This window comes from Arachis stenosperma, chromosome 10, assembly GCF_014773155.1.
Source record: "Arachis stenosperma cultivar V10309 chromosome 10, arast.V10309.gnm1.PFL2, whole genome shotgun sequence".
In the NCBI taxonomy this organism is placed as follows: Eukaryota; Viridiplantae; Streptophyta; class Magnoliopsida; order Fabales; family Fabaceae; genus Arachis; species Arachis stenosperma.
Window position 1 is genome coordinate 40,240,508 of NC_080386.1, and position 7,418 is coordinate 40,247,925.

The 7,418-nt window shown below is 40.9% G+C and overlaps 1 non-coding gene across 1 annotated transcript; it reads left to right on the top strand.

Moving 5' to 3' along the window:
• Window positions 1-6,103: 6,103 nt before the first annotated feature.
• LOC130958948 (small nucleolar RNA R71) lies at window positions 6,104-6,211 on the top strand. Its single transcript, XR_009078047.1, has one exon. It is a non-coding gene; the product is annotated as a small nucleolar RNA R71 (small nucleolar RNA).
• Window positions 6,212-7,418: the final 1,207 nt, after the last annotated feature.

Here is a 7,418-nt window from a genome sequence, read left to right on the forward strand (position 1 = left end):
CATTACACAACTTCGCACAACTAACCAGCAAGTGCACTGGGTCGTCCAAGTAATAAACCTTACGTGAGTAAGGGTCGATCCCACGGAGATTGTTAGCATTGAAGCAAGCTATGGTCATCTTGTAAATCTTAGTCAGGCAAACTCAAATATATATGATGATGAACGAAAATAACATAGAAGATAAGGATAGTGATACTTATGTATATCATTGGTGTAAGAGCTTCAGACAAGTGTATGAAGATGCCTTCCCTTCCGTCTCTCTGCTTTCCCACTGTCTTCATCCAATCCTTTCTTACTCCTTTCCATGGCAAGCTCGTGTAAGGTTTCACTGTTGTCAGCAGATACCTCCCATCCGCGCAGTGAAAGCTAATGCACACACTCTGTCACAGTGCTGCCAATCACCGGTTTGGTTCCCTCCCCTACCGGAATAGAATAACTCTTTTGCGTCTGTCACTAACGCCCAGTAGGTTACAGGTTTGAAGCACGTCACAGTCATTCAATCATTGAATCCTACTCAGAATACCACAGACAAGGTTAGACCTTCCGGATTCTCTTGAATGCTGCCATCAGTTCTTGCCTATACCACGAAGACTCTGATCTCACGGAATGGCTGGCTCGTTTGTCAGGCGAGCACTCGGTTGTCAGGCGATCAACCATGCATCATGCAATCAGAAATCCAAGAGATATTCACTAAGCCTCGAATGCTTGTAGAACAAGAATGGTTGTCAGTCACCTTGTTCATAGGTGAGAATGATGATGAGTGTCAATCATCACCTTCATCATGTTGAAGAACAAGTGATATCTTGGATAAAGAACAAGCGGAATTGAATGGAAGAACAATAGTAATTGCATTAATACTCGAGGTACAGCAGAGCTCCACACCTTAATCTATGGTGTGTAGAAACTCCACCGTTGAAAATACATAAGAACAAGGTCTAGGCATGGCCGAATGGCCAGCCTCCCAAATGATCTAAGAACTAGATGTCCAAAGATGATCAAAGGATCAAAAACAATCCAAAGATTTTTTATACAATAGTAAAAGGTCCTACTTATAAGAAACTAGTAGCCTAAGGTGTACAGAAATGAGTAAATGACATAAAAATCCTCTTCCGGGCCCACTTGGTGTGTGCTTGGGCTGAGCAATGAAGCAAATTTCGTGTAGAGACTCTTCTTGGAGTTAAACGCCAGCCTTGGTGCCAGTTTGGGCGTTTAACTCCCATTTGGGTGCCAGTTCCAGCGTTTAACGCTGGGATTTCTTGAGGTGACTTTGAACGCCGGTTTGGGCCATCAAATCTTGGGCAAAGTATGGACTATCATATATTGCTGGAAAGCCCAGGATGTCTACTTTCCAACGCCGTTGAGAGCGCGCCAATTGGGCTTCTGTAGCTCCAGCAAATCCGCTTCGAGTGCAGGGAGGTCAGAATCCAACAGCATCTGCAGTCCTTTTTGGTCTCTGGATCAGATTTTTGCTCAGGTCCCTCAATTTCAGCCAGAAAATACCTGAAATCACAGAAAAACACACAAACTCATAGTAAAGTCCAGAAAAGTGAATTTTAACTAAAAACTAATAAAAATATACTAAAAACTAACTAGATCATATCAAAAACATACTAAAAACAATGCCAAAAAGTATACAAATCATCCGCTCATCACAACACCAAACTTAAATTGTTGCTTGTCCCCAAGCAACTGAAAATCAAATAAGATAAAAGGAAGAGAACATGCAATGAATTCCAAAAACATCTGTGAAGATCAGTACTAATTAGATGAGCGGGGCTTTTAACTTTTTGCCTCTGAACAGTTTTGGCATCTCAATCTATCCCTTGAAATTCAGAATGGTTGGCTTCTTTAGGAACTTAGAATCCAGATAGTGTTAATGATTCTCCTAGTAAAGTATGATGATTCTTGAACATAGCTATTTATTGAGTCTTGGCTGTGGCCCAAAGCACTCTGTCTTTCCAGTATTACCACCGGATACATACATGCCACAGACACATAATTGGGTGAACCTTTTCAGATTGTGACTTAGCTTTGCTAAAGTCCCCAATTAGAGGTGTCCAGGGTTCTTAAGCACACTCTTATTTGCCTTGGATCACAACTCTTATTATTATTTTTTTCGTTTTCTTTTCTTTCTTTTTTTTTCTTTTTTTTTTTCAGTTTTTTTTTTTTTTTTTTTTTGAATAGCAATGCTTTTTCTTGCTTCAAGAATCATTTTATTGATTTTTCAGATCCTCAATAACATGTCTCCTCTTTCATCATTCTTTCAAGAGCCAACATTCATGAACCACAAATTCAAGATACATATGCACTGTTTAAGCATACATTCAGAGAACAAAAATATTGCCACCACATCAAAATAATTAAACTATTATAAAATTCAAGATTCATACAATTCTCCCTTTTTCAATTAAGCACGTTTTTATTCAAGAAAGGTGATGGATTCATAGGACATTCATAACTTTAAGGCATAGACACTAAGACACTAATGATCATAAGACACAAGCATGGATAACATAAAGCACTAAAATTCGAAAAACAAAGGAATAAAGAACAAGGAAATCAAGGAATGGGTCCACCTCAGTGATGGCGGCTCTTCCTTGCTTTTGAAGGTCCTATGGAGTGCTTGAGCTCCTCAATGTCTCTTCCTTGCCTTTGTTGCTCCTCTCTCATGATTCTTTGTTCTTCTCTAATTTCATGGAGGAGAATGGAGTGTTCTTGGTGCTCCACCCTTAGTTGTCCCATGTTGGAACTCAACTCTCCTAGGGAGGTGTTTAGTTGCCCCCAATAGTCTTGTGGAGGAAAATTCATCCCTTGAGGAATCTCAGGGATCTCATGATGAGTGGGATCTCTTGTGTACTCCATCCTTTTCTTAGTGATGGGCTTGTCCTCATCAATGGTAATGTCTCCCTCTATGTCAACTCCCACTGAATAACAGAGGTGACAAATGAGGTGAGGAAAGGCTAACCTTGCCAAGGTAGAGGTCTTGTCCGCCACCCTATAGAGTTCTTGGGCTATAACCTCATGAACCTCTATTTCTTCTCCAATCATGATGCTATGGATCATGATAGCCCGGTCTATGGTAACTTCGGACCGGTTGCTAGTGGGAATGATTGAGCGTTGTATGAACTCTAACCATCCTCTAGCCACGGGTTTGAGGTCATGCCTTCTCAATTGAACCGGCTTTCCTCTTGAATCTTGCTTCCATTGTGCGCCCTCTTCACATATGGTTGTGAGGACTTGGTCCAACCTTTGATCAAAGTTGACCCTTCTAGTGTAAGGATGCTCATCTCCTTGCATCATAGGCAAGTTGAACGCCACCCTCACACTTTCCGGACTAAAATCCAAGTATTTCCCCCGAACCATAGTAAGATAATTCTTTGAATCCGGGTTCACACTTTGGTCATGGTTCTTGGTGATCCATGCATTGGCATAGAACTCTTGAACCATCAAGATTCCGACTTGTTGAATGGGGTTGGTAAGTACTTCCCAACCTCTTCTTCGGATCTCATGGCGGATCTCCGGATATTCACCCTTTTTAAGTGAAAAGGGGACCTCGGGGATCACCTTCTTCAAGGCCACAACTTCATAGAAGTGGTCTTGATGCACCCTTGAGAGGAATCATCCATCTCCCATGACTCGGAGGTGGAAGCCTTTGCCTTCCTTTTCCTCTTTCTAGAGGTTTCTCCGGCCTTGGATGCCATAAATGGTTATGGAAAAACGGAAAAGCAATGCTTTCACCACACCAAACTTAAAATGTTTGCTCGTCCTCGAGCAAAAGAAGAAAGAAGAGAGTAGAAGAAGAAAAAATGAGGAAGAGGGGGAAGGTGGTGTGGCCATGGAGGGTGGGTTTGGGAGGGAAAGTGGTTTGAATTTGAAGGGTGAGGTTGGTGGGGATTTATGAAGGATGGATGTGAGTGGTGAATGGGGGAAGAAGAGAGAGAGTGATGGTGGGGTCCTGTGGGGTCCACAGATCCTGTAGTGTTAAGGAAAAGGCATCCTTGCACCAAATGGCATCAAAATCCACGTTTTGAGCCTTTTCTGGCGTTAAACGCCGGGCTGGTGCCCATTCCTGGCGTTTAACGCCAGGTTTTTGCCCTTTACTGGCGTTTAACGCCAGTCTGGTGCCCCTTTCTGGCGTTAAACGCCCAGAATGGTGCCAGACTGGGCGTTAAACGCCCAACAGCTAGCATTACTGGCGTTTGAACGCCAGCTTCTTCTCCTCCAGGGTGTGCTGTTTTTCTTCCTGTTTTTCATTTTGTTTTTGCTTTTTTTTCATTATTTTTGTGACTTCTTATGATTATCAACCTACAAAAAAGATAAAATAACAAAAGAAAATAATTAATTATAAAACATTGGGTTGCCTCCCAACAAGCGCTTCTTTACTGTCATTAGCTTGACAGAGGACTCTCATGGAGCCTCAGAGATGCTCAGAACTGTGTTGGAACTTTCCAACACCAAACTTAGAGTTTGAATGTGGGGGTTCAACACCAAACTTAGAGTTTGATTGTGGCCTCCCAACACCAAACTTAGAGTCTGACTGTGGGGGCTCTGTTTGGCTCTGTTTTGAGAGAAGCTCTTCATGCTTCTTCTCCATGATGACAGAGGGATATCCTTGGGCCTTAAACACCAAGGATTCTTCATTCACTTGAATGATCAACTCTCCTCTATCAACATCAATCACAGCCTTTGCTGTGGCTAGGAAGGGTCTGCCAAGGATGATGGATTCATCCATGCACTTCCCAGTCTCTAGGACTATGAAATCAGTAGGAATGTAATGGTCTTCAACCTTAACCAGAACATCCTCTACAAGTCCATAGGCTTGTTTTCTTGAGTTGTCTGCCATCTCTAGTGAGATTTTTGCAGCTTGCACCTCAAAGATCCCTAATTTCTCCATTACAGAGAGGGGCATGAGGTTTACACTTGACCCCAAGTCACACAAGGCCCTCTTGAAGGTCATGGTGCCTATGGTACAAGGTATAGAAAACTTCCCAGGATCCTGCCTCTTTTGAGGCAATTGCTGCCTAGACAAGTTATCCAGTTCTTTGGTGAGCAAAGGGGGTTCATCCTCCCAAGTCTCATTTCCAAATAACCTGTCATTTAGCTTCATGATTGCTCCAAGGTATTTAGCAACTTGCTCTTCAGTGACATACTCATCCTCTTCAGAGGAAGAATACTCATCAGAGCTCATGAAAGGCAGTAGTAAGTCCAAGGGAATCTCTATGGTCTCAATTTGAGCCTCAGATTCCCAAGGTTCCTCATTGGGGAACTCATTGGAGACCAGTGGACGTCCAGTGAGGCCTTCCTCAGTGGCGTTCACTGCCTCTTCTTCCTCCCAGAATTCGGCCATATTTATGGCTTTGCACTCTCCTTTTGGATTTTCTTCAGTGTTACTTGGGAGAGTGCTTGGGGGAAGTTCAGTAATTTTCTTGCTCAGCTGACCCACTTGTCCTTCCAAATTTCTAATGGAGGATCTAGTTTCAGTCATGAAACTTTGAGTGGTTTTGATTAGATCAGAGACCATGGTTGCTAAGTCAGAGGTATTCTGCTTAGAGCTCTCTGTCTGTTGCTGAGAAGATGATGGAAAAGGCTTGCCATTGTTAAACCTGTTTCTTCCACCATTATTATTGAAACCTTGTTGAGGTCTCTCTTGATTCTTCCATGAGAAATTGGGGTGATTTCTCCATGAAGAATTGTAGGTGTTTCCATAGGGTTCTCCTAGGTAATTCACCTCTTCCATTGAAGGGTTCTCAGGATCATAGGCTTCTTCCTCAGATAAAGCATCCTTAGTACTGTTTGGTGCATTTTGCATTCCAGACAGACTTTGAGAAATCAGATTGACTTGTTGAGTCAATATTTTATTCTGAGCCAAAATGGCATTCAGAGTGTCAATTTCAAGAACTCTTTTCTTCTGACTAGTCCCATTGTTCACAGGATTTCTTTCAGAAGTGTACATGAATTGGTTATTTGCAACCATTTCAATCAATTCTTGAGCTTCTGCAGGCGTCTTCTTCAGATGAAGAGATCCTCCAGCAGAGCTATCCAAAGACATCTTGGATAGTTCAGAGAGACCATCATAGAAAATACCTATGATGCTCCATTCAGAAAGCATGTCTGAAGGACATCTTCTGATTAATTGTTTGTATCTTTCCCAAGCTTCATAGAGGGATTCTCCATCCTTCTGTCTGAAGGTTTGGACTTCCACTCTAAGCTTACTCCATCTTTGTGGTGGAAAGAACTTTGCCAAGAAGGCATTGACTAGCTTTTCCCAAGAGTCCAGGCTTTCTTTAGGTTGGGAGTCCAACCATATTCTAGCTCTGTCTCTCACAGCAAAAGGGAATAGCATCAGTCTATAGACCTCAGGGTTAACCCCATTAGTCTTGACTGTGTCACAGATTTGCAAGAATTCAGCTAAGAACTGATGAGGATCTTCCATTGGAAGTCCATGGAACTTGCAATTCTGTTGCATTAGAGAAACTAATTGAGGCTTAAGCTCAAAGTTGTTTGCTCCAATGGCAGGGATAGAGATGCTTCTCCCATAGAAATCAGGAGTAGGTGCAGTAAAGTCACCAAGCACCTTCCTTGCATTGTTGGCATTGTTGTTGTTTTCGGCTGCCATTTGTTCTTCTTCCTTGAAGAATTCGGTCAGGTGCTTTAAAGAGAGTTGTGTTTTGGCTTCTCTTAGCTTTCTCTTCAAGGTCCTTTCAGGTTCAGGATCAGCCTCAACAAGAATGCCTTTGTCTCTGCTCCTGCTCATATGAAAGAGAAGAGAAACAGAAAGTGTGGAATCCTCTATGTCACAGTATAGAGATTCCTTGAAATGTCAGAGGAAAAGAGAATTAGAAAGAAGAAGGAGAAGAAGAATTCGAACTTTAGTTAGATAAGGTTCGAATTGTGCATTCAGAAGGAGTGGTACTCCATAAATAGAAGGATGTGGGAAAGAGGGAAGAGAATTTTCGAAAATTCAATTAAAAGATTTTGAAAACATTTTGAAAATTTGATTGATAATTTTCGAAAATTAAAAGTGAAAAAGAAATCAAGTGATTTTTTTTGAAAAAGATTTTGAAATTAGAAATTAAAAAGATTTGATTGAAAACTATTTTGAAAAAGATGTGGTTAAAAAGATTTAATTGAAAAGTTATGGTTTTAAAAAGATGTGATTGAGAAGATATGATTTGAAAACAATTTTAAAAGATATGATTTGAAAACAATTTGAAAAGATATGATTTTAAAAATTAATGACTTGCCTAACAAGAAAAGATATGATTCAAACATAAAACCTTCCTTAACAGAAAAGGCAACAATTTTGAGATGTTCAATCAAATCATTAATTGTTAGTAAGTATCTTTTAAAAAGGAAAGAAATTGATTTTGAAAACATTTGATTGAAAAGATTTGATTTGAAAAAGATTTGATTTTGAA